This window comes from Eriocheir sinensis, chromosome 56 (genome assembly GCF_024679095.1).
Source record: "Eriocheir sinensis breed Jianghai 21 chromosome 56, ASM2467909v1, whole genome shotgun sequence".
In the NCBI taxonomy this organism is placed as follows: Eukaryota; Metazoa; Arthropoda; class Malacostraca; order Decapoda; family Varunidae; genus Eriocheir; species Eriocheir sinensis.
The window spans coordinates 1,063,878-1,089,695 of record NC_066564.1 but is presented as its reverse complement, the minus strand read 5'-3'; the positions used below and the strand labels follow the sequence as shown (position 1 = coordinate 1,089,695).

The 25,818-nt window shown below is 43.8% G+C and overlaps 1 long non-coding RNA gene across 1 annotated transcript in view; it reads right to left on the bottom strand.

The window, feature by feature from the left end:
* LOC126984146 (uncharacterized) overlaps positions 1 to 21,926 on the bottom strand; it is a 76,500-nt gene extending 54,574 nt beyond the window's left edge. The window contains exon 1 of the long non-coding RNA XR_007736443.1: positions 21,829 to 21,926. This is a non-coding gene — a long non-coding RNA (uncharacterized LOC126984146). The remainder of the gene's footprint in view (positions 1 to 21,828) is intronic.
* Positions 21,927 to 25,818: the final 3,892 nt, after the last annotated feature.

Sequence of the window (25,818 nt, the reverse complement as noted above, 5' to 3'; positions counted from 1 at the left end):
TCTCTCTCGCTCTCTCCCTCTCCCTGTCCTGCCCTTGGAAAACACCACACGAGAAGGGGACGAGGAGGAGGAGGAAAAGGAAAGGAGAAGGAGAAGAAGGAGAAGGAGGAAAAAGGGTGGTGTTGAAAGTGTTGTTGTTGTTGTTGTTGTTGTTGTTGATCATATTACTGTTATGGTCATTAGTTTTTGGTGTTGTTGTTTGTTCTTCTTGTTGTTTTTGTTAAGGTTGTTGTTGCTGTCTTGTTCGTTTTTTTCCTGCATTTTTCTGTGTTGTTGTTGTTGTTGTTGTATGTGATGAGAAGGATGAAAGAGGAAAGAGAAAGGGAAGAAAAGAGAGATGATAATGAGGACGTGGATGAAGGGACGAGGAGAGAAAGGGAAGGACAAGGAGGAGGAAGAGAGAACGAACGAACAGAGGAGGAGGAGGAGGAGGAGGAGGAGGAGGAGGAGGAGGAGGAAGAGTTGGCTGTGATACTAGTAGAGGACAAGCAGAAGGAGGAGGATGAAGAGGAAGAGGAGGAAGAGGAGAGGAGGAAGAGGAGGAGGAGGAGGAGGAAGAGGAGGAGGAGATCAGTTGAATAGGTCTGCTTTAGGACTGACACACACACACACACACACACACACACACACACACACACATCTATACTCGCACAAACTATACACACTTTACTCTCTCTCTCTCTCTCTCTCTCTCTCTCTCTCTCTCTCTCTCTCTCTCTCTCTCTCTCTCTCTCTCTCTCTCTCTCTCTCTCTCTCTCTCTCTCTCTCTCTCTCTCTCTCTCTCTCTCTCTCTCTCTCTCTCATCACACACACACAAACACACACACACATACACACACACACACACATACATCCACCCACACAAACAAACACACACATACACACATCCTTATCCTCGGCCGGCAACGGGAAGGCATTAAAACTCCTTCCTTTCACTTCTTACTTTTAAACTTCTACGTGGGATTTATTCGGCCGTTCCTGAGCAATCTGGGAGAGGAATTACCGGGCATTACCACAGCGCCCTCCTTACCCGAGCGAAGTTTAGCGCCCCCCTGAACACCGAGCGAGCGAGCGACCGAGCTACCGACATTACATCCAGACAGGTATTTTTTTTTCTTCTCTCTCTTTCTCTCTCTCTGATGATGATAGTGATGGTGGTGCTGCGGCAGCGTTTTGATGACACGGTGGTGGTGGTGGTGATTGTGGTGATGCTGATGGTGATGACTCCTGCTGTGCTTGTTATGTTGGTGGTGGTGAGTGAGGGGTTCAAGGGAAGGTGAGGTTAGGTTAGGTGAGGTGTGGTGAAGAGAGAGGAGAGGAGAGGAGAGGAGAAGGAAGTGAAGGGAAGGGAAGGAAAGGAAAGGAAAGGAAAGGGAAGGAAAGGGAAGGAAAGGAAAGGAAAGGAAAGGGAAGAGAAGGGAAGATATAGGAAAGGAAAGGGAAGAGAAGAGAAGAGAAGAGAAGAGAAGTGAAGAGAGAGAGAGAGAGAGAGAGAGAGAGAGAGAGAGAGAGAGAGAGAGAATCAAAACCTCGTCCCTCTCAACATTCCTGATCGAGAAAGCTGCATATGAAAAACCAATACATTCCGGCTATTCCCATTCCAGTCCGGCACAGTACCCGCCCATTCCAAGGATCCCACTTTACGGAAAACCCCAAAATTCCTACGGCAAAGTGCATCGTCGAGGTATTTCTTTTACGGAGCAGAAGTCAGACCAAGAGTGAAATAAACTAGAAAAAATATTAGACCACAAGCCCCTCCCTTTCAACTATCCCTTCCTCCCCTTCTCCTTCGCCTCTCTCCGTCTCCTCTCCCCTTTCCTTCTCTCTCCTGACGCTGCTCCAACTAAAAGGGTAAAGGTGGAAAGGCAAACCACGATATCCAACTGCTTAGTGATAGGGGTGACCAGTATGAGTGCGATGCTGAGGGTGAGAAAGAAGATACACACTCCCTTTTTTTCCCCACTTTCAGGAGAATCATATAGGAGAACGCCGATCCAAAGGCTACACTATGATTTGACTACGGAGTGACACCCGACGTCAGGTTCAAGTTCAAGTTCAAGTTCAGCGGTGTGTTATCAGAGAATGGGAGAGAGCTGTCGCGAAGGTTGTGTCGAGTTGTAAGGAGGAGAAATTGAGTTACTTTTGGCCCGGTCTTAATAGAAGGATCAGAGGTTTAGCGTTCTGTTGCATATAACCTTGAATTGTGTTAGTATCAGTTTTAGTATTGGTATTAGTATTAGCAGTAGCATCAGTAGTAGTAGTAGTAGTAGTAGTAGTAGTAGTAGTAGTAGTAGCAAATTGAGTGTTTGCTCCTTTTGTTACTGTTGTTATTATTACTATTTTCTTTACAATGTTTTGGTTGTTTTTGAGGGTGACGATAGCGGTGAATTTTGCGTTTTTAAAAGTAGAACATTTCTGGCATGAATAAACACACAGCCAAACAAAACACACACACACACACACACACACACACACACACACACACACACACACACACACACACACACACACACACACACACACACACGCACACACACACACACCACTGACACACACACACAAAAAAAGAGATCCCAAACCCGTATTTCCATCTTCAAGTAAACATGAAATAAAAACAAAAAACAAAACAAAAAATAAAACGCAAAAAAATGGAAAAAAAGTAACAAACAAATGCACAGGTGAGCGAATATTCCCCCCTCGCATCACCTGCCCGTGATTGGGAGGCCGCACAGGTAAGGCACAGCACTGGTAACACAGGTAAGGCACAGCACAGGTAGGAGGAGAATGGGAAAGGAAAAAGGGAGAGGAGAGGAGGAGAGAAGGGGAGAGGCAGAGAGATAAGGAAAGGACAGCGCAGGTACAGCACAGCACAGGTAACACAGATAAGGCACAGCACAGGTAGGAGGAGAAGGGGAAAGGAAAAAGGGAGAGGAGAGGAGGAGAGAAGGGGAGAGACAGAGAGAAGATAGGGAGAGGACAGCGCAGGTAAGGCACAGCACAGGTAGGAGAAGGGGAAAGGAAAAAGGGAGAGGAGAGGAGGAGAGAAGGGGAGAGACAGAGAGAAGATAGGGAGAGGACAGCGCAGGTACGGTACAGGACGCGGCTTTAAACGTGTGACTCTCTAGGATTTAATAACACTACACCTCTGCGCACACCTGGACTGATCTACCTGCCCGTGTGCCTCTTGATTCCTCCATTGACCTCGTCTTTTCCTTGTGTAACCTTTCCTTTCCCTTTTGTTTCCCGTTTTATTATTTTTTTTCTCATCCGACTTGCCGTTTTTCGTTTGTCCTTCCCTCCCTGTTTCTCTGTATTTTCCTTTTTTCTCTTTCTTTCTGTTTTTTACTGTTTCTTTATCTGTCTTCCTGTTTGCATGTCCCTTCCGTTAAGCCGGGCGAATGGAAGGGGTGAGGAAGGGAGAGAAGAAGAGAAAGGAGAAGAATGGAGGAGGAGGGGATAGGAGAAGGGGAGAGTTGAGAGAGGTCGCAGAAGAATAGGGGAGGTTAAGAGGGGATAGGAAAAGGGGGAGGTGAATGAGAGAGGGAGAGGAGAAGGAGAAAGGAGAAGGAAAGACGAAAAAGGGAGAGAAAGGAGATGAGAAGGGGAGAAGAGACAGAGGGAAAAGAAGGGGAGAAATGAAAGGGGAAGGGGAGGAGAAGGGAAGAGGCGAGTGCGTGAGGTGAAGATTGGGGTGAAGGGAAGAGATGAAAGGGGGGAGTGAAGGAGGGAGAGTAGAAGCAGCCCCTCTCTCTCTCTCTCTCTCTCTCTCTCTCTCTCTCTCCACCAGCAGGTCCGAACGCTTTGAACTGGACCCGAACATGATTTTTCTCTTCAGACGCGTGTTGAAAAAGTCCTGGAGGCAATATAGTGCGTTACGCCGCGTGTCTCCTGCCGCCTCCACGCACACGGACACGCACGCACACACAGGCACGCACACATACATTTTCATACATAAATAGAGAAGCGGCCATTCACAAGCGTTGGCACATACGTACATGCATCCACGCAAATGGACGTGTAAACATTTATTTATGTGCATCAACTATGAATGACCTAAAGCCCCCGGATACACGCACACACACACACACACACACACACACACACACACACACACACACACACACACACGTACCCCTCTCCCCACCCAACCCCACACACACACACACGGCGGCAGTGGGAATGATGGAGCAACGGACATCACGAACAAGAACATCACGACTCGCTGTGACATAAATTAGCATCCGAGAGAAAATGACGAAATAATGTGAACAAATGAAAAATAGTCGACTGATGAAGATTAATGAGAAAGCCTCCCCCTTCTCCTCCCCCCTAAGCCCCCCTCACCCTCCCTCTACCTCCCCCAACGTCCGGCACCCCCCTTTCCTTTCCCTTCCCGCACTCCTTCCCTTCCTCTAGTACCATTTCCTTCCCCTTCCTTCCCTTCTCACTCGACCCTTTCCTTCCCTTTGTATACCGCTATCTACTTACCCTTCCCTCCCCTGCCCTTCCCATCCTTTTCCTTCCTATCCAATACTGCCGTCTCCTTCCCTTCCCTTCCCTTCTCATCCTCACCCCTTCCTTCCCATTGTCTACCGCTATCTCCTTCCCCCTCCTCCTCTTCCCCTTCCTATCCACTACTGCCATCTCCCTCCCCTTCCTTCCTTCCTTCCATCCCCTCCCTTCCCACGTCACCCCTTCCCATCCTGTGTCTCCTTGCCTCCCCCTTTTCTCATTTCCTCCTTCCCTCCGGCCGTCTAAAGAGAGAGGTCGCCATTGATCGGCCTCGAGATGGAGCGATTTAAGTCTGTGATGTTATCTTTCGAGTTTTCTTTAATGTTTTGTGTTTTAAAATGACCGTAAAAAAAGAGACTGACGGTGTTGTTTGTAGGTGGAAGATAATGCAGCATGGAAAATAAACGATAGGAAATGAGTACTGTGTATAGATTATTGACAGAACAGATGCATGGATATATAGATAGATAGAGAGATACATACATACAGATACACATAGATGGATATATTGATTAGATACAGAAAGGTAGATATAGATAGATAGAGACACACACACTCACACTCACACACACACACACACACACACACACACACACACACACACACACACTCAGAATAAACGCAAAACTAAAAAAAATTAACTGGCAAAATAGTATCGTATTGTAGAGGAGGATAAAAAAAATATTTGAGAGGAAACCATGTCAGAGTGGAGAGAGCGGGGACACACACACACACACACACACACACACACACACACACACACAGACACACACACTAAGACCCCTCCAGCACTCCATTACGACTACAGAACGACCCACGACGACACTTCAAGCCTGCTCATTACCGCTCCGACACCTGCGCCAGCCACATGCCGCTCGCCACACCTTTCCTTTTCGGCAGGACCCCCCCCCTACCCTACCAACCCCCCTCCCCCCCCCCCCCACCACCAGTAACAATAACAGCAATAATGACAACAGCAACATAACGGCACTAGCTTATGTAAGGAAAGGCTGGTTCTGTGACACGTGGAGTTCAGTTCGATGTGCGTGTGAATGAGAGAGGCTTACCACGATTTTTTTTTTATCTCTTCTCTCTCTCTCTCTCTCTCTCTCTCTCTCTCTCTCTCTCACTAATGTAGCCGAGTACGAGGCTAAAAGAAAAATCACCGGCGCGCTTCCCCCGAGAGTCTAATGAAGGAATGGAAAGGATCGACGCTGGACTCTCCATAACAAGGAGGAAAGGGCGGCGCTCCCGGAGGCAAATTTTCTCCACGGTGGAGGAAAAATAAGAAGAGAGAGGTCGAGAGGAGGCGGATTCTTCAGGTGAGTTGAGGATATTTGCAACTAAAAGCCAAGACTACCTGCTTCATTCTGTCCTCGTTCTTCTCTTCCCTGACGCGTGCGAGGACTCCGGCGACATGATCTATCAACAACAGCGATGTGACATAAAAACACTGCCCAGGGTGCGTCACGGAGCAAAACGACGAGCACTCAGTGTTGTCGTGGCGCTGAGGCGGCTCTGCAAACACCTCGCGACGTTATGGCTCGTAAAGATAATAGAGTCGTGTCACAAAACTTCTTCAGCGGCTTACACGGACGGGTCATAGGAGCGTCACTGTTGCGGCATGCTTCAGGGTACGACCGTAAAGAAGGAGTGAAAACAGACGGGTTATTAGGGAAAAAAATGATATATGTTTTCATTGATCTATTTACGTGCCTATATATTTCTTTACCTATGTATCTGTGACTGTATACATGTTGATTTTACTATTCACCAGTTTACATTACACACATTCTCTTGTATTTGAACTAATAATCTGAGAGCCAAAAACGCGGCAGAGGTGATTGAAAGGGAAAGATAAAAAAAAACATTGAAAAAAACCTCTGCATCAAAGTGCGGAGAGAGAGAGAGAGAGAGATATGCAAGTGAAAACGTGCTCATAAAGACTGCAAAGAAGCCCCCCCAAAAAAACACGAACACAAGAGCAAAAAATAAATAAAACAAGAAAAAAAAAACAGGATAATTTTTACCTCTCTTCACACGCTCGTCTCCCCTTCACATACCCGCCCGCATGTGTGTGTGTGTGTGTGTGTGTGTGTGTGTGTGTGTGTGTGTGTGTGTGTGTGTGTGTGTGTGTGTGTTTGCTTGGTGATTTGCCTGAGTGTCTGTGTTTGTTTCCACGTAGGTTTGTTGGGTTTGTTTATTCTCGTTTGTGTTTGTGTGTTTGTGTGTGTGTTTGTAGGTATGCCTGGGTCTTTTTTTTGTGTTTATTAATTTGTTTGCTTGTTTGTTTGTATTCCTCTGTTTGTGTGTTTGTGTTTATCTTATTTGGTCTGTATAAAAGTATGTTTATAAATGAATATATGAGAGAGAGAGAGAGAGAGAGAGAGAGAGAGAGAGAGAGAGAGAGAGAGAGAGAGAGAGAGAGAGAGAGAGAGAGAGAGAGAGAGAGAGAGAGAGAGAGAGAGAGAGAGAGAGAGAGAGAGAGAGAGAGAGAGAGAGAGAGAGAGAGAGAGAATGGTCCCACTTATATTTAGATTTGGTAAAAAAAATTCCATGATTCTCTGGCTGCGATCATTGTTTTTTTTTTTTTTTAGTACGATTTGCAACTGTAACTTTTTCCCCACTATTTTCATTCGTGGTATTAATGTGTAGTAAAAACATTTATGGCGCCGAGCGTGGCCTTTGTGGAACTCCATAAGCTACTTCTCTTTAAACAAAACACTTTCCTGTTAACATTGTTCGCCTTTCTCTGCCGACTAGAAAATTTTTATCCATGTAAATAAGTTTTCCTTACCTCTTTAGTGTCAGAGTTTCCATACGTCTCCATAAGTGTCTTTGACGAGGTGCTCTATCCGACCATCAGTCGTCCTTCTCTCTTGTAATGTTTAGGATACTCTATCATGACACTCTATCAACATTTACTTACACTCAACTTTTTTTTTTTTTTACAACAAAGGAGACAGCTCAAGGGCACAACTAGTTTGGTGATGTGATAACCAGGACACGTTTGTTGTACGATTCTCCTCCCATGAAGCCAGTGTCGTTTTTTTGTTGTTATACTCCTTTTAGTGTTGTATTCAGACCTTCCTTATGACTGTCAAAAAGTCTTGCATATATACGTGAGTGTGTGTCTGTGTGTGTGTGTGTGCACACCCATCCACCTGGTGCCACGCACGCTCAGGTGCGGCGGGAGTCGTGTGGCGTCGTGGGTCACCTGGCCCTTTGTGACGGAGGCGAGGCGACAGACACGCCGCGTATTTTAATCCTATTACCGGTAAAGGTATTGTGCGGCGCCACAAAGCCCGCCGCCGGTAAGTGTCCTTAAGGCCGCGCAATGCCTCGAGGAGACCTTTACTTCAGCGCCACGTGACGGCGAGGCGAGGCATCAGACGAGGTGCGCGGTGCTGCCCTGTGTGGGGATCTGGACCTGCTAAATATTTAGTGAACATTTGGTGACGGACTCGGGCTCCCAAGACTGGACTACAGGACAAATAAAATTTTATGAGACATTACCGTAGATTTACCAGTCTTTCTATTGACTGATCCTTGAGAATATTTATTCTTTCATCCTTAGTTAATCAATGAATCACCCTAGTAGTCCGTTTTATTTATCATAAGTGTGTGTGTGTGTGTGTGTGTGTGTGTGTGTGTGTGTGTGTGTTAATAATATATATATATATATATATATATATATATATATATATATATATATATATATATATATATATATATATATATATATATATATATACACACACACACACACACACACACACACACATTTATAAATGTCTGTATACCAAACTGATGAAAATAAACAACTAAAAATGTTTTTACTTATTTACTTCTTACTCAGAAGCAGTGCTTAGAATTCAAAGACGGCACATCTAATTTTAACGTGTGTGTGTTTTTGTGTTTGTGTGTGTTTGTGTGTGTGTTTGTGTCAGCAAACTGAATATTAAAACATGAATAGTAAAAATGTAACTCCTGTCGGTTAGAGACAATGCCATTAAATGCGGACTGACTTCATAACATCCACCGCACTGGAAAAATGTTTGCACGGAAACGCGGGGACGCACGAGCTCCGCCGGGCGAGGGACAGAACACAACTTTCCGAGCATACATTTCTAAACGCCAATTTTCCTCTTCGTCTGAGCTTTGAAAATAAAACCAATGCAACTAATAAAGAAAATATTCAACCCTCTACCCTTTGGGCTTATTATTTTGTCTACATTTCACTTTTCTCATCTGCTGTGATTCTTTAAGAAGCGTAAATATTTCCGACAAACAAATTTTCTAACGTTACAATCCTATGAGTACAATATTTAGCCGAACATGTATGAAACTCACATTTTACGTATCATTTAGCTTGTATTTCATATAATTCCTTCTCGATCAGATTCTGCAAACAACGAAGTCAACAAAGGTAACATTTATACTGGTTAGTTGTCATAGTTCCGCCTCCGTGTGAAAAGTTGACAATATGAATGGCAAAATACATTAATGCGCCTAAAAAGATGTTCCATACGACTATCTCGGGTTACGTAAATGACCACGAAGGAGACGGTATAGCTAACACTACCTGGCCTTATGCAGCGGTGCGTCAGTGTTACCCTCGCACACATTGGTCTTGTGATGCAATTGGGTGGGTATTATAAAACACTTTTGCTTCTCACATCCGTATTCCTAAAGGACAAAGAGGGGATCAAACGGGTTCTAATGAGCGTCTCTTTAGGTTCACTTACAGAAGAAGGGCCAAACTACCACCAGGGTCATAAAACTACTCCTGGAAATGCCCAAAACTCCTACGAAAGCCTTGCCAAATATGTGCACTTGGGAATGTTTAGTAATTCAGCCCCTAGTAGATCGGAATTATGACACTTTCGCTCCTCACATCAACTATTTCTAAAGGTCAAAGAGGGGACCAAACGGGTTCTAATGAGTGTCTCTCTAGGTTCACGGTACAGAAGAAGGGCCAAACTACCACCAGGGTCATAAAACTACTCCTGGAAATGCCCAAAACTCCTACGAAAGCCTTGCCAAATATGTGCACTTGGGACACGAAATGTTTAGTAATACGGCTTTTAAAAGTGTAAAGAGGTGACGGCTAGCACCACGCAGCGCTACATGACAGGACAAGCGGATAAGCCAGCCACCTCGAGAGACAGCGACCCAGCGATCCACCTAGCCACTAAAATCAGTTAAGCAGAAAGACAAGTGATCCAGTCTACCAGTACCGATCCAATCATAAACCACTGAACCACCCAGTCAACCGGCCAGTCAACCAGTCAGTCGTAAGCCCGTCAGCTAGGAAGTCAATCAGCCAGCTGCAAGCTAATCTGCCAGTGACCCAGCTAACCAGCCACGAAGCAGACACCCAGCGAGCCGGGTAACCTGCTCCAGCCGCTCAGAGCAAGCTACGCCGCCAGTGCCAGCCAGCCAAGGAGACACCCGGCCAGCGAGCAATGCACCAACCCATCCAGCCATCCCGCCCGTCAACCACCTAGCCGGCGGAACAGAAAGCCAAACAGCAATATAGTAAAAAAGAGAGAAGTTAATAGCCAGTTAACGAACATCAAAAAGTCATTTAGCCGGACTGACAGATAGACACAAGCTGAAAGACACACAGATATAACCAACGTATGGACAAAGAGAAGTTAAATACGAGTAAAGAATCATAATATAAAGCGACATAGGATTGAATACTTTCTGCTCTTTAGAATACATACAAAACTCAAAGCTGCCAATAGTTTTCATCTCCTTTTTTCACGAGAAAGTTATTTCCTTCTTATCCTTCAAATTCACGTCTCCTCGCTCCAGCTCATCATCATCTGCCTCTCGCCCCTCCCGCTCCTCCCTTTTTCCTCCCAGCGCTGGCAACATTTCCTTACACTCAACTAATTCGGTGATATGAGCCTCCTCTCCCACTCCCTCTTCCTTTCCTCGCCTTCAAACAGCCACAGCCCCCAACACAATCATCCCCCCTACCCCTCCCAACGGCCCCTCTGCCACCTGCTCAGGAACGTCAAGAACCGGCAACATCGCACACGACATGCATTCATTAGCGAAAGAAAAAATGTGCACTACTTTTCCTCGAAGAAAATTACAGGAACGTAACTTTTCCGGCGCAGCTCAATTAATTCTGCTGTGATGTGTATTTGTTTCTTGTTCTCGTCAACACATATACAAGAGGGGGGGGGGAGAGAGAGAGAGAGAGAGAGAGAGAGAGAGAGAGAGAGAGAGAGAGAGAGAGAGAGAGAGAGAGAGTCATCACGATATGAAGATGAGATGTTGTAATTACCTTAGGAAGATGGATATACCAACGTTAATAAGGATAATGACAACGAAAAACACCTTGATTAACACACACACACACACACACACACACACACAAACACAAACACAAACACACACACACACACACACACACACACACACACACACACACACACACAGAAAGGTTACCTCACCCTTAAAAGCATAGTTACACGAGGGTTCCTTCTCTCTCCCTCCCTTCCTTCGCCCCGGCTGGACTGTTCTATAATGTATTAATGCCGCATTCCGTCTCTTCACAACAATGGAAGATGTGATGGATGGCGGAGGGGAGACGCAGGGAGGAGCGAGGGGAAGAGAAAAGTACATCAGAAAAGCGGAATGACAGAAAAAGCGAAGAATTGCTTGCTGAAAAATGCATGCGGGGATAATACCAAGCTTGAGAGAGAGAGAGAGAGAGAGAGAGAGAGAGAGATTTACATAGATTTACATAGAAAATCAGACCACACAGACCCCATGGTCCAGACTTGGTGGTCTGTCCTTAAACCTAAGTGATTTTACATTAATCAGAAGACTCCAAAACGTTGCATTTCTACTCTAGTTGATATTAAGTTGAAGGAAGTGACGGTCGAGCTTTTTTTGAAGGAGTCAATCGTGTTACACTGGACCACTGATGATGGGAGCTTATTCCATTCTCGCACTACAACGTTGGTGAAGAAAAATTTGGTGCAGTCTGAATTTACTTGTCTACATCTGAGTTTTACGCCATTGTTCCTCGTGCGCAAAGTGTCATCGATCATAAACAATGTTGATCTGTCTACATTCGTGAAACCATTAAGTATTTTAAAACATTCGATCAGTTTTCCTCGGAGGCGACGTTTCTCAAGAGAACATGTTAAGGGTAGAAAGCCTTTCTTCGTAGGATTTGTTGCGCAAGGAAGGGATAATTTTCGTTGCCCGACGCTGAACACCTTCTAATTTAGCAATATCCTTTGCATGGTGAGGAGACCAAAACTGTACCGCATATTCCAAGTGGGGTCTGACTAAACTGTTGTAGAGCGGAGTATTACATCTTTATTCTTAAATAAAAGTTTCTTTTAATGAAGCCCAACATTCTGTTCGCTTTATTTGCTGCATCGATGCATTGCTGTGAGAATTTGAGGTTTGACGCGATTTTGACCCCCAAGTCCTTGACGCATTGAACGCTTTTGAGTTTAACGCCGCGCATTTCGTAATCAAACTTTTTATTCCTCGTTCCAACTTGAAGGACCTGGCACTTGTCTACGTTAAAGGGCATCTCCCATCTATCCGACCAAGTTGAAATTTTGTGCAAATCCTCTTGAGGCTTTGCCTGTCTTCGTCAGTGAGAACCGAGTTACCAATCTTTGTGTCGTCTGCAAATTTACTAATGCGGTTATTGAGTCCAACATCCACGTCGTTGATGTAAATAATGAAGAGCACTGGGCCAGAACCGAGCCCTGAGGACGCCACTAGTGACAGGCGCCCACTCTGAGTTAAATCCGTCAATCACTACTCTTTGTTGTCTGTTGCTCAACCAATTCGCGATCCATTGGTTTACCTGACCGTCAATACCTATTTGTTTTAATTTGTAAAGTAATTTATGATGCGGGACTTTATCAAACGCTTTCTGGAAATCAAGATAGACTACGTCCAGTGATTTGGTTACGTCATAAACAGTGAAGAGGTCGTTATAAAAGGTTAATAGATTTGATAGGCAGGATCTTTTGTTTCGGAAGCCATGTTGTGAGTCCCCAATTAATGAGTGGCTTTCAAGGTAACTCACAATTTTGTCTCTAATTATGCCCTCAAGTAGCTTACCTACAACCGAAGTTAGACTAATGGGCCTGTAATTACCTGGTACTTTTTTGTCTCCTTTCTTAAAAATCGGTGTCACGTTAGCCTTTTTCCAATCTGAAGGGACAATGCCTTGTCGCAAGGACATATTGAATACGGTTCTGAGGGAGGAGAGTATTTCGCTATTTGTTTCTTTCAGCAGAGTTGGATATACTTTATCAGGTCCAGGACTTTTATTTGTTTTAAGTGATTTGAGGGCTTTAAGGACTTCATCGGGTTTTATTTCAAAGTTAGACAATGCATGCTCGGGATTTACATTAGTACTGGTGTTGGTGGTGGTGGTGGGAGGACTGTTATTATTAAACACCGAGGAAAAGTAATTATTTAATAGGTTTGCAACGTGTTGAGAGAGAGAGAGAGAGAGAGAGAGAGAAGCGGACAAACATAGACTGACAGACAAACAGAGACAGAGAGAGGAAAGGGTAAGAGAATCTTTAAGCTGAGCATAATTATACAGCTACTGAGGGAGGTCTCTCTCTCTCTCTCTCTCTCTCTCTCTCTCTCTCTCTCTCTCTCTCTCTCTCTCTCTCTCTCTCTCTCCTGTTTATGTGTGTGGTTGAAGGCAACATCTAAGCCACTGGTCCGGACAGCACCGTAAGCTAACGACGAGGCTGCCTGCATCACCTAGCCGTGTGCTGTTCGTGTTTACTTATGTGACGTAACGAGGGAGGCTTCCCATCCTTAAATTGAAAAGATTACTAATAACAATAAAAAAATCCTTACCTCCTTGATGAACAGGAAATATGATTTTTTTTTTTGTGTGTGTGATTTTACTCCGTTCCATCTCAGGAAAAAAATTGTCATTCGTCCCCTCTCCAAAATTGTCACAGTCCGTGCAAGACATTTAGCAAATTGGTGATTGATATAGTTGCAAAAAAATGATAAAGACAACAGAAGTCATTCAAAACTGTATAATACATCATTTTTGCTTTTTCTAAACCCACAAATACATGTATCAAATATTATCTGTCTGTTGATAAAATAAACACACGGAGAGAGGACGGCCTCGGCGAGGGACAGCTTTCCCCCGCGCGGCAAGGCAGCGCTGACGCCAATGTGCAATACTGACACAGCCGCCGCCATAATGATATTGTTTAGAAATACATTAGAGACGGCACATAAACGTGCATAACCTTTGACAGTGCTTCTTTTAATTACTGATCCTGAAACGATGACACGATAATGCTGGTGTTTGTTTTATGAACAGACAGATAACACTTTTTACATGTATTTGTTCAGAAAAATGCAAATACAATGTATTCCATTGTCTTTCAATGAATTTTGCTGCGTGTACCATTGTTGTATGTTAGTTACCTGTTTGACGAAATTAATACACGGATTGCGATAATTTGCAAGAGGATCAGAGCGTCAGTTTCTTATCTGAGATGGAACTGATAACAGCAGTCTTTTCAGCCTGAGGACGGGAGGCGTCTGTTTCCCGGGACGTTACGTTACGTAAGTAAACACGAACAACAAACGGCCGGGTCATGCAGCCTCATCGCCAGGATACGGTGCTGTTCGGATGCCCCCTGCAACCACGTTTTATATATATATATATATATATATATATATATATATATATATATATATATATATATATATATATATATATATATATATATATATATATATATATATATATATATATATATATATATATATATATATATATATATATATATATATATATATATATATATATATATATATATATATATATATATATATATATATATATATACATTCATACATATATATTACATACATACGTATATACAAATAGACGTGTGCAACCCTCTGAAGACGTAAAAATATAAGGATATCGACAATGGCCGAGGAGCGACCCTCATCCTTCCCTTGCTCACGACACCCATCAATGAATAAGAAGTCCTTCAGAGGTCAAATTAATTAATCATGATAATGTGAGCCGTGGAGGCAGGCAAGGCGTGCTACGGGGCGCACGACACCAGGCGGGGAGCAGGCGAGGCTTAGCTAGGGGAGACAAAGGCAACGAAAAGGAAGGGTAAGGTGAGGGCAGGTTTAAGGCAGGTGAGAATGGTGCAAAATGTAAAGGCTGAGTGATGAGCAGGTAAGGTGCAGGCGAGGTGATGATGCTCAGGTGTGAGCCATTAATTAGGGCACAGGTGCACCGTGCTGCTTACGTCCGCCGGCGCTGAGGCGAACGACACAACCCAAATGTATCAGTACAAGAAAAGGAAGAAAGAAAAGCTTTCCTTCAGAAAATTTAATCTCCTTAACAAAAGAGACGAGGCTTGCAGCAGCTAAGAAGTAACGAACATGCAGAGTTTTCCCGCTTTTATCACGCACACACACACACACACACACACACACACACACACACACACACACACACACACACACACACACACACACACACACACACACACACACACACACACACACACACACACACACACACACACACACACACACACACAAAAAAAAATAATGAGAGAGAGAGAGAGAGAGAGAGAGAGAGAGAGAGAGAGAGAGAGAGAGAGAGAGAGAGAGAGAGAAAACGAGCGAGGGAGAGAACGAGAGAAAGTCAGAGAACGAGAGAAAGCGAGAGAACGAAAGGGAGAGAGTTTTGCATATCTTATTTCCCAGCCATTTCGCGGTTCTCGGGGTATAAATTCTCATTATTTGCTCCACTTTTCCCCCCGTGGTCCAGTATTTTGCCAGCCGCTCGTGGGCCGCATTCAGGCAGGGGAGAGGCGGCCCGGTCCTCCGTGTTGCCTGGGCCGCGCCGCTAAAAGCTCCGACATTAACACAGAATTGCGAGGTGCATGCAGTGGCGAGAACGCTCCTTCCCTCCCTCTTCCTCTTCTTACTAATTTCCTCCTCCTTCCCCTCGTCGTCCCCCTCCTCCTCCTCCTCCTCTTTGTCCTACACCACTGCCATCACTCCTTCCTTCCTATTTCTCCTTTTTCCTCCTCCTCCTTTTCGTCTTCTTTTTTCTCATTCTCTTCTTTTTCTTCTCCTCCTCCTCCTCCTTTCCTTCCTTTTCTTTTTCCTCCTCTTTCTTCTCTTCATCCTCTTTTTCTTTCACTTCTTCGTCCTCGTCCTCTTCGTTGTCCTTTTCTTCCTCTTTCTTCAGGTGCTAATCTTCCTCCTCCTCCTCCTCCTTACGCTGCCGATTCCTCCGTCCTTCTTTCTCCTCCTCCCACGCCTACTCTTCTTTATATTCTGCCTCTGCTTTTTAATATCCTTCCCTCCGTCCACGGCCTTCCTAAAGTCCCTTCTTTATGCCTCACATTTGCATAGGGCTCCGTGTCTCTTAAGAATTATTTGGCGTATTATTCACACATGATAATTCCTTCTGGCTCGCTGGGGTGTTTCCTTTCTCTCTCTCTTTCTGTCTCTCTCTGTCTGTCCCTCTCCATACTAATGAATTTATCTTGCCCTCCTTTTCGCACACTCTCCTGCTTCTCCTATCGCCTTCCCTCTCTTTCCCTCTCTCCTTAATTGAATCATCCTTGCCTCCCGCCGTCCATTTCCTCTTCTATGATGGCCCAGCTGCGAGGGTTTTCTGATACGACTGGGAAAATGGAGAGGTACACGCGAAAAACCACCCGGGGATAAAAATAGGCGTGAGAAATAAGTCCCGGCAGAGCAAGGGGAGACACGGACGCGACTCTCAATACAAATATGATGCGTAGCGACGAGGCAGCGGGCGCGTGGACAGGTGTGGGAATTATTTATCAGAGAGGCGAAAAAGAAAGACATGGAGCGAGGGAAGCAAGCGTGCGTTCTGTGATGCCCTGTTGGTTTTTATATATATTTGTGTTGACCTTGTCGTTTCTTTTTGTTGTATTGTCTGTGTGTGTGTGTGTGTGTGTGTGGTGTGTGTGGTGTGTCTGTTTGTGTGTATGTATGTATGTATGTATGGTTGTTGTTGTTGTTGTTGTTGTTTATGATTCTCCTATTGTTATCGTTTTTCCTGATTATTATTTTTATTGCAATTACTGGTGTTGCTTCCTCCTCCTCCTCCTCCTCCTCCTTCTTTCTCTTTCTCTTCTTTCTCTTCTCCCTCCTCCTCCTCCTTTATTATTCTTCGTTTTTATTGTAGTGGTAGTAGTGGTGGTGGTGGTGGTTGTAGTGGTGGTGGTAGTGGTGGTGGTGGTGATGGTGGTGGTGGTAGTTGTGGTGATGGTGGTGGTGGACTTGCATGATATAGTATTTTAAAGCATTACGCAGCATTTTTTTTATAATATCATGCATAATAAATTACTTGTTCTGTTTTTGAAATCTTATTTGTAGGTTAAAACAGAAAATAAAAAATAGTATTCCTCGGTGTATTTTAAAAACGTATTTCTGTACTCCCAAGATTTATTTTCATCCAATATTCATTTTCGTCTAATATTCGTTTTTTTCGCAATATTGTTTTTTTTACTTTTGTTTACGTTTCAATGTATATACAAGATTTTTTCATCCTATATTCGTTTTTTATCCAATATTCGTTTTTTTTCCTTGTTAGTTTCAATATTATGCTTTTACAATTTATCCAGTGTTCGCTTTCATCCAATATTCGTTTTTCTTTTGTTTCTTTCAATATTTACACTTTTACAATTTATCCAGTGTTCGTTTTCATCCAATATTCGTTTTTCTTGTGTTTCTTTCAATATTTACACTTTTACAATTTATCCAGTGTTCGTTTTCATCCAATATTCGTTTTTCTTTTGTTTCTTTCAATATTTACACTTTTACAATTTATCCAGTGTTCGTTTTCATCCAATATTCGTTTTTCTTTTGTTTCTTTCAATATTTACACTTTTACAATTTATCCAGTGTTCGTTTTCATCCAATATTCGTTTTTCTTTTGTTTCTTTCAATATTTACACTTTTACAATTTATCCAGTGTTCGTTTTCATCCAATATTCGTTTTTCTTTTGTTTACGTTTCAATATCTATACTTTTATTACAATTTCAATTTTCACTTTCTCTTTTAGCCACCCACTATTATTAATCTGCTCTCACTCATATTCGCTAAAAATGGTTGGTCTTTCCTCTTTAAAAACGTAATTCAGTACTCCAGGTATTTTCATATCCACTATTCGCTTTACTTTTGTTTACGTTTTAATATCTATACTTTTATTACAATTTTCACATTCCTTATTGCCACCCGCCATTATTAATTTGCTCTCACTCATATTCGCTAGACTTTTACAATTTACACTTTTTACCAATTTCACTTCCCTTTTACACACCCGCCATTATTAATTTGCTTTCACTAATGTTTGCTAAAAATGACGAGTCTTTTTAGTCCTCTTCCTTCTCCCGCTTCCATTTCAATTACCACGACCTCGGCAGCTCCCCTCCCTTGCTAATCCTCGGCAGCCCTCCCCACACCTGCAAATCCCTATACGCCTCATGCCTCCTCGTCCTACTCTCTCTCTCTCTCTCTTTCCTTTCTTTTCTCATCTATTCATTCTTATCTGTCTCGCCCACAGTCTTTCTTCCTGCTCTCCTTTGGTTCCTTCCTTCCGATCACATTCTTCCTTGTCAGAGGTATTTGTTTCCTATCCTTTGTTTTGTAATGACTTTTCTTTCGTTTTCTTTTCTGTTCCCCTCTTTTCTCTCCTTATCTCTACCTTTCTCTTCTTTTCTTTTCCATTTTCTTCCTCTCCTTTTCCTTCTCTTTTTTCATTTCGCTTTTTTTCCTTTCTCTTTCCTTTTTCCGTCTTTTTTTTTCTTTTCCTTTCTTTAGTATTATTATATTTTCATTTTCTTTGTTTTCTCTTCTCTCTTTTCTTTTCCTTTCCTTTCCTTTCTTTTTCTTTTCCTTTCCTTTCCTTTCTTTTTCTTTTCTTTCTTTCCTTTTTTTCTCTTTTTTTTCCCTTTCTTTCCCTTCCCTTCCTTTCCGTTCGTTTCGTTTCGCTTCCTTTCTCTTACATTCCCGTCCTCTCCGTTCCATTCCCTTTTACCTATTCGCTTCCATCTCTCCTACCAAATTCTTCTCCTTGCGTCCAATCACATTCATTCTCATCCCACTCATTTCCTTTCGCTCACCTTCCATCACAACTTTGTCTCGTAACAGAGGATCTACATGCTTCTGATCCCATCCCTTTCGTCCTAACCCTCCTCCACGTTCTCCATTATAACCTACAGCCACCACACCGAATCTAATCCTCTTTGACCTTTCCTAACCCTATATATATCCATACCCTCTTGACCACGCCTAACTCCAGCCAGCGCTCTCCCTTCCAAAAGCTACTGCGATCAGAGCATATCCCATCCCCTCGTGCCCTCCCTGATCCTATATCTAGCAAAACGCCCCTGCCTTCACGCCCTACCTTCCTTCTTTTCCTTTCTCATTTATCAAGTCAATAAGATTAGCGATGTCTTCCCCTCCACCCTCTCTCTCTCTCCCTCCTGTCACATCCCTTCGCCCTCTCTCCGTCCGTCCCTCCAGTCCCTCCCCTTCCCTTCGGAGACACAGGGAGGAAACTAGTGCATGGGTTCCTTGGGGCCTCTCTCCTCGCCTTCTCTGCCTTTCAACGGTAGAGACACGACACTGCTGCTGGACGGAATGAGACGAGAAAGAGGCAGAGAAGAGCAGGTTCGTTTTTCTTTCTACTGCATACATCCTCTTCCTCTTCCTCTCTCTGCTTCCCTGACCTATCCTATCACAGTATCTTCCCTTCCCTTTCTCCCTTCGGTTCCCTTCCTTTCGTTCCCTTTCCTTCCATTCCTTTCTTTCCCTTCCCATCCTTAGCCTATTACTCAATCCTCCTTTCCCATCCGTTTCTCCCCTTCCTTACCCTTCCATTCCCATCCCGTTCCCACCCTCTCGTTCTCTCTCTTTCTTTCAGTTTTTCTATTTTTCGATCTTTTCTCTCTTTATCTTTTTTCTATATATTTCTCTATCTCTTCCTCTATCTCTCTCATTCTCATTTTCTTTCTCTCACTCTCACTCTTTCTCTCCAACATTCACATAAAAAGATAAAAAACAAGGCAATCAAATTACCTGCACACACACACACACACACACACACACACACACACACACACACACACACTAACCAACGATTAAATCAGGTACACGCCGCTTAATGGTTTCCCGCGACATTTAATTGCACAGGTAATCCAGGTGAGGTGGAACATATGTGATTACGAATGTAAGAGTTCTGTTTTGTGCGAATACTTCCACTTTTTAATAACACCAGAAAAAGCTTATGCCACGACCCACGCAATTGAAAACACTCAACGCCGTATTTTTTTACCCTTAGACGGCGGTGGAATTATATATAGACGGTCCAAAATTCACCCAGTCAGTTTTGTATGGCAGAAATATAACGTCACTTTCAGACTGCGGTAGAATCTATATATGGACGATAGTTAAAACAATTTCGGCGGGCCAGCACACACATTTGACAAGGCTATCGTAGGTGTCGTCGGCCTCTCCATCGGTAGTTTTATAACCCTGGAGGTAGACTGCCCTTTCCACTGTGCCGTGAGCGTGATAAAAGAGACTCATAGGATCCCGGTTAATCTCCATTCCGACCTATGGAAATAATAATGTGAGATGGGAGAGCGAAAGGAACAGTTTTATGGCCTTTCTTCCGTACCATGAGCGAAATAAAAACACTTATAGGAACACGATTAAACTCGTTTCTGACCTTTGCAAATAATAATGTGAAAGAGGAAAGGGTCTGGGAGCACGGGACTTAAGGATCATTCTCAAACAACTAAACACAAGCAAATATAGCTCACAAACTTCCACAATACTAATTCCAAACACAGGTAAAATTAATTAAAACGATGCTTCTCCTGACTGAAAAAAAGGAGCAAAAAACGACTCACATGCTCTATCTCACCCTGATCAAAAAGTCCAGCACGACACAGGTAGCTTCATTAGGCTTGAGCTCACCTGGCGATAGGAGGACGAGAGGGAGAGTAAATAATTCCAGACAGGTGGGGTGAAGGGTTGGGGTTGGGGAAGGAAGGAGGAGGGTGGGGAGATAGATAGATAGAGAGAGAGAGAGAGAGAGAGAGAGAGAGAGAGAGTGTGTGTGCATTACCCGTATTAGTATTTTTGAGAGGCTTATACAATGAAATCGTAATTACTTCTTTTCCCATACCTCCCCCTCTCCCTCCTTTCCCCCATCTCTCTCTCTCTCTCTCTCTCTCTCTCTCAAGTTTTATGTAATTTTTTTTGTGTGGCCTGATAAACGGGAAACGCTGTGCAAAGATTGAAAATGCCTGATACTTTAAGACTGAGCTATAAATATAATGTTCTCTTATGATATAAAATGATTTGAGGCTTACGAGCGCGCAGTGTGTTAAATATCCCAAGTGTCAGGTCACGTCAAGCCTTAACTCTCCCAACAATGGACTGCGGAAGTTAATAGTGTAGAATTGTTGGGCTTCAAGGGAATTTCATTTAAGGATAAAGTCGTAATACTACCGCAATACAATAGTTTACTTAAATGTCAGTTAGAATATGTGGTATGGTTTTGGTCTCCCCACCACAGGACGGACATGGATGATAGAGTAGGTGTGCAACGTAGGGTAAATGCAATGATCTCCTTTATTTAGCAAGACGCCTTACAAAGAGACACTATTATAACCGAACGTCGTCTCCGAGAAAAAAACTGACCTAAGACGAGAGATTTTCGAAGGTGGAAAAATGAGAATGTCCTCGCGACGGTGACACTTCTTGAACGATAATAATGGCGCTAAACTTTACTGCAAACGAAAAACTCCAACAACACCATTTTTTTCATTCATTACCCTTTTCGTACGAGACTGGTATGAATGTCCTCCATTGGGTCAGCGCTACACGATAGGTATAGGTTGTTCGGATATGAAACTCGACCGCCATTTCCTGGATCTTGAGTATTGCTAAGTGTAGTGTTCTAACCTGTTCCAGCCTGATGGCCGCTCCACATTAGCATAACAATCACAGTCAAGCCGTTGTGGTCTAACAGTCGTAAACAAGATCACAAAAACAACCTCAATTATATAGTAGTCAAATCACAGCACCACACAAATACATCGACAGATACCTTGAATAACATAAACTGATTGAGCCAGTCTCCCAACACAGCCCATGATAACTATTAAGAGTCACTGAGAAGCTTAACTAGCATGCAGGTAATGTCACAGTTATCAAATGGAACTTATAAACAACTTTTAACTCACAACAATGCCGACGTCAGATGTATCCGGGCGATCTTGCACTCCAGGTCTAGAAGGGAACAGCTTCATGAATAATCCCCGGGCACTGGTATACACACACACTGAGGGATAAACGAATCTAATGAATTCAAGTCGCCCTCGTCAGCTGTATCTCCTCCTCCATTCCCTAAGCCAAACTCTTATAAAGGAGATTCTCGAAATAAATATACGTAGTTGCTCACAAAATCGCATGACAATTATACATGTTTACATAATCTCTCCCATGAATATACATTAAAACCTCTATATTATTATCCCTACTCTTCTCTCCTCCCTCCCCTCCCCCTCTTTCCCTCCGTCTCTCCTCCTCCCCCCTCTCTTTCTCTCTCCGCTACAGCTGCGAGCAATAAATACATGTAACAGCAACCTTCAATGTAAACGCGGTACCTAAGCATAATTAATAAAATGAAACCCTGGTCAAAATAACATTGGAGCTCACGCCGCGATGACAATAACAGAAAACGGGATGTTAGGTGCAGGGACTAAACAAACCCTTGGATCGTCTAGTCTAACCCCTAAAAAAGAATCTGCCAAAATTACGGGCCTGAGTCGTTTTCTTTGCACCGTGTTTTGTTACTGACTACTGTTGATGGTGGTGTTGAAAACTCTCCTCCAAAAGCACACGAAAATGTAACAGTGAAAACCAATACATTAACACATATATCAGGTACATAACAAATCTACCGACAAAATCGTTCGATGGCGACTCTGGCAATGAGAATAGGCTCGTCCAATCAGAAGGCGCTATTTTGAGAGGCACTGTCTTGGACCAATCACAGCACTGCCTTAGCACAGAGGCGTCAGTTCAGGCTGGATGTCCGAGTGTGCTGGGTGTTGTGTTGAGTGTCTGGACGGTGACACGAACTATCAACAATAACCAAGTAAAGTTCGGTTGGAGTAGTTTAAATATGCTCCCCCTATTTCCCACGGGTCCCCCAAGATCGTTAAGGGAAGTGGATTAGGCCTTTTCTTTACTTTTAAGTACTTGCGCCTTCATATTATAGTTGAGGGACATGAATCTCGTCCCTTAACTATTATATGGAGGTGTAATATCGTATTTTGGAGGCACGGAGCACCGTTGCCAGATTATCGTACTCAGAGCCGCGTATTTACTGGTTTCTGGCCCATAGCTGTTGGCAAGAAGCTTCAATAATTAACCATTTAAACGATAACCATATATGAAGGCAGTTACTTGGGTGTTGAAAGCAGTTTTGGTGTCGGAAATCGGCAAACATAAGAGGCAGAGTACGACAATCTGGCATCGTTGGCACGGAGTGATTTGCGTTGGTGTCGGAATTCTTGGTCAGTAAGGCAGAAGGTTAAGTGGGCAACGAGATATAGGCCAGGTAATAATATTTTTTACCCTTCGTTGCCTAAGCTTAGTACAACCGGCCCCGTATATTCATTTTATTATTTAGAGTAAAGAAACCCAGCTCAAGGGCTTAATTAAATAGAAAACCACAAAAGCCCGCTAAGCGATGCCCCTGCTGAGGTAAATAGAATTGCTGGTCAGAAAAAGGGATCAATATATACCAGGTTACGTAAGGGTAAATTAGGTTAGGTTAGTATTTGCTAAGTCTGTATATACCAAGTCAAGTCACTGCTTCAAAACTGTGACCGGTACGCGCAGGAGGCGGTTTTGGGGCGGTGCAGCGGGATGACGTCACTTGGAGCTAAAAAAAAAAATACCTGCCAGTTCAGGGGTGACTAAAGTTGGGGCCGTATGTGCACTCTGGATGTGCATTCTCGCCTCCTTTCACAGCGCGTTCAGGCAAGCCACTGACGAAAAAATGTCTTTTTATTGTGCTATTGCGTGACTGTAATTTCAATGACTACAAACGGCGGTGTGTGGTGTGAGGGAGGGCATGATGAAGTGATTGATTTAAATTAGTCCGCCTTTCTTCGTTTTCTCTAAATCCCTGTTTCTACATTCTCTAGTTTGGCTCCAAGCAGTGTCACGCATAAACCACGCCTCGGCCGTGTCTCCTCCCACAAACCTGCGTATGACTTGACTTGGTGTATACAGACTTAGAGTATATGTTAGCTATGCGGTGTGGCCCGACAGAAATGAGGGTTAAGATTCGTTTTAGGTCCGTGCCAGTATCTCATTACCTACCTTATGAAACATCAGTATCTCTTCATATATCTTTTCTACAAACCTTCAACAGTCATGGAAACGCTTTGAAAATCCAATTCAAGGACTTTTTTTTTACTCTTGAAAATATGGGATAATGTTTACGAAAGCGCGTCGCCTCCTCTGCTGGCCGCGGCGACGCTGCAGCGGGTGTTGCGAGAAATACCTCATCGCTGAAATAAGTCACACATACATGAGGGGGGAGTCCAGGGGGCGGCGTAGCCCCCCCTGGTTAGAAGGGGGGGTCGAGGGGGGCGCAGCCCCCCCGTTAGTAGGTCGTAAAGTTCGGTTGGAGTAGTTTAAATATACTCCCGACCCTAAGCCCTCTGCGAGCTATTTTGCGGCTGCGGCGGCTGCAGCGTCGCCGCGGCCGGCAGAGGAGGTGACGCGCTTTCGTAAACATTATCCCTTATTTACAAAAGTAAAAAAAAAGTCCTTGAATTGGATTTTCAAAGCGTTTCCATGACTGTTGAAGGTTTGTAGAAAAGATATATGAAGAGATAGTGATGTTTCATAAAGTAGATTATGAGATACTGGCACGGACCTAATACGAATCTTTACCGAAATGAGCAGCGCGGGATGGGAACCTTACTAGATGATCGTTCTCAGCACAATATATTTCCCAACTTGTCCGACTTCTGGCCCTGTTCTCACGCACCTACACGAAAAAAAAAAAAAAGATATACGGTCATGTCTCACCCAAACCGCTGACAATAGATCTTTTTGACGCTGCTAAGGCTGATCTGGTTATCGCATTTCGGAATCATAAATCGCATATCTGGGAACGCCGGATGGGATTTGACAGCAGTTGAGGGCGGGGAGTGTGTGTGTGTGTGGGGGGGGGGGGGGGGGAGTCCATTACGCTCCTCTCTTTAAAACAAGCTTGGGGACCTGGGAGATGCGTGGCTTCCGTATGGGGAACACTAAATTCGTCTCAAACACATATTTTACTGGTGGTGGGGAATTTACCTACACTAGAATTCTACCCATTTATGTTTAGGGGCGTACCAGAGACGGACACACCCTTCCCTCACGTCTCATCGTCACCCCTGTCAGCCCACCTGCAAGTAACCAGGTGAGGCAAAACCGCGGTGGCCAGTCAGTAAACACCTGTTGACTAGTGAAGGGACAGGTGACGGGGCGCTAATGAGAGAGGAAAGACTCGACAGTAGACATGCACGGCTTTAGACTTTTAGAGGAAGAAAATGGGAAGGTATATGATGGAAAATTTGTGAGTTACGTGCATGTAGAGAGTAGATAAATATTGCCTTTTGTTTTTTGCTTTTTATGATAGGTGTTTCAGGGTATATTTATTTTCTGTTTGTTTCTTTATTTATTTGTTATTCATTTTTAATACACGTGTCGGGAACTTTTTGTCACTTCAGTCTCACCTGTATGTTATTATTCATCTCCTCCCCATCGACACACACACACACACACATGATAAATGGCTCCCACTGAACCACATAATTTAGACGTGTCACCACCGTATTGAGAGAGAGAGAGAGAGAGTAGATAAAACAAAATCAATTAACCCCCGGAAGTTGTATTAAAGATAGCCCCGTGAAGCGATGAATCACTGAAACGGGTTCCAGTCTATCATCCGAGCCGGCGGGCGAGCGAGGCGTGAACTCCTATTGGCGGGCGTCGCTGTGTCAATGGCTCCGAGGATTATGATTGGCTGGAAGTGTTGAGGCGCTGATTGGGGAGAGGGGAAGGGGTACTGGGTGCTATGAAGTCAGTGTCTCTCTCTCTCTCTCTCTCTCTCTCTCTCTCTCTGTTACAAGGAATTCCGCTGCATCTGAACTTTCAATTCCTCT